Raw genomic sequence first — 2,281 nt, forward strand, 5'->3', positions numbered from 1 at the left:
TAGTTCCTTGGGATGTATAAAAACCATCTGAATTTTAAAATAAATCGACTTAGTGGAAAGACACAGGTCCCAGGGTCTAAGACTGTCACCGATCAAGTCCTCTGCCCTGAAGCCAGTAGGTCCCCCACTAAGCAAAGCAAACCTGAGTCCCTACACTCAGAGAAAAAGAGACTTAGAATCATGGTATAGAAAGGGCAGGACTTAAGACCAGTGGAGCCTGTGTCCTAAGACTCCACCTAAGCTGGCTATCTAGGTCCAGCCATCATAAACTGTCAGCTCCATTTGGTTGCTGGCTTGTCTTGGAGACATATGACTAGAAAAAAAAAAAGTTCCCTTTAGAAACTAACAAATATATTATGGAAAACAATGTAAGCAATGTAAGATTCTAAAATATTCACCTTTTAAAACTAGTAAATATATCATACAAAAACATATCAAAATCCAAACTAATCCCCTTTAGAAACAGATAATAAATCATGTAAAACAATGTCAAAATGCAAAAGCCCACCATGGAGGTCTAGTTTTACATCCTTAGTCTGACTTAAAAAGCATTGACCTTATCATGTGGTAGTAGAATGTGTATTGAAGTCTCTGAGTTTCTTATTTCTATGATCCCATCAAGAATCCAAGGTGAAGACACAAGATGGCAACCACCACAGGCTCGGGAGTAAAAGTCCCTCAAAATTTCCGACTGTTGGAAGAAGTAGAAGAAGGCCAGAAAGGAGTAGGAGATGGATGGTACAGTTAGCTGGAGTCTAGAAGATGAGGAAGACATGACACTTAAAAGATGGACAGGGATGATAATTGGGCCTCCAAGAACAATTTATGAAAACCAAATATACAGCCTTAAAATAGAATGTGGACCCACACACCCAGCAGCGCTACCCTTTGTAAGATTTGTAACAAAAATTAACATGAATGGCATCAATAGTTCTAATAGCATGGTGGACCCAAGAGCCATGTCAGAGCTGGCCAAGTGGCAGAATTCCCACAGTATCAAGGTCATCCCGCAAGAGCTTCAGGGCCCTAAAGATGTTGAAAGAAAACATGAGGCTATTGCAGCCCTCGAAAAGACAGTGTTACAGCAATTAATTTCTAGGAGCCGGGCCTCTCTTCCCCATCCAATCTAAATCTTCATTTTCTGCAGGAGTACATTTTCTATATACATCTGGTAGACCTAAGGTACTGCGAGGAAGCCTCTGCTCCAAGGCAGTCATCTTAAGATACTGTACATGATAGTAGTTTTTTTGTTTGTGTTTTTTGTTTTTGTCCATTTAAAATATCTAAGTTGTGCAATGTAATAGATTATCCCATCAAGTGTAACCACTGTCCACGTAGATGAACTCTGGGATCAAGAAGGTGTATTAAAATCGGTTCCCATGGGGAGTGGTGGGGCACAGCTAATGCAACTGTGAACAGACACGTCACACGATCACCCACTGCTGACACTCCTGGGTCTGCTTTCACCCTCTGCCATAGCCCTGCATGGTGGCCCTTTAGAGTAGATGGGAAGGCTTCAGGTACCGTTGGACTACTGCTGGGTTTCAGGGTGCTTTGCCTCCACCCCTCGAAAGCCATTGCCCTAACTCCACTCCACTCCCATCTGTGGCTGAAGCAGATTGTAACCCTTCACTCCCTCTGAAATTGGCCTTTGGTGATGGATTCAGGGCTTCCTGCCTCTCCCCCCACCTTTATCCGGGTGCTGCTCTCTCCCTCCCCACTCCCTTGTTGCCTTTCACCACTGGATATTTCCACAACACGTGCTGTGGCCAGAAGCCATCAGACGAGGTTCCAAGAGCCTGGCCTCACTTAGCTCCGGAACCACAATCATTCACTTGCCACCAAGCCTGGAAAGTGAATGCCCAGTCCTCGGCCCTGAGGCCATCAGCCAACACACTTTGAGCTGTTCTCCACGTATAACTCAGACCTGCTGGTGCTCAGAGTCCTTGGTTACACCCAAAGAGAAGCCTAGGACACACTAAACACACATGGGTCTGAGTCCGTTCCTTTTCCTATAATTGATTTGCTTTTAAGCAAGAAGGTTTAAAGAGGGTTCTCGTATCCTGGCCACCCATCAGGTCTAGTGTGGAACCTGACGTCTGGAACAAGAAGCCCTGATCCAGGTGGACTCAGGTTTCAGTGCTGCTTCTCCTCAGACCCTCTGTAGGGACTCAGATCGGTGAGCCTGGCCTCCTGGCACCTGCCCCATCTCCCACTTTTCTGTTCAGGATGACTAAATGCTGAAATGTTGATGTGTACCAAAATAAAGGCAATTTGTTGT

At 45.0% G+C, this 2,281-nt stretch overlaps 1 pseudogene; it reads left to right on the forward strand.

Annotated features, from left to right (window-relative positions):
* Positions 1–643: 643 nt before the first annotated feature.
* LOC103738085 lies at positions 644–1,092 on the forward strand (annotated as a pseudogene).
* Positions 1,093–2,281: the final 1,189 nt, after the last annotated feature.

The sequence above is a fragment of the Nannospalax galili genome, unplaced genomic scaffold (assembly GCF_000622305.1).
Source record: "Nannospalax galili isolate Female #2095 unplaced genomic scaffold, S.galili_v1.0 scaffold19, whole genome shotgun sequence".
NCBI lineage: Eukaryota > Metazoa > Chordata > Mammalia > Rodentia > Spalacidae > Nannospalax > Nannospalax galili.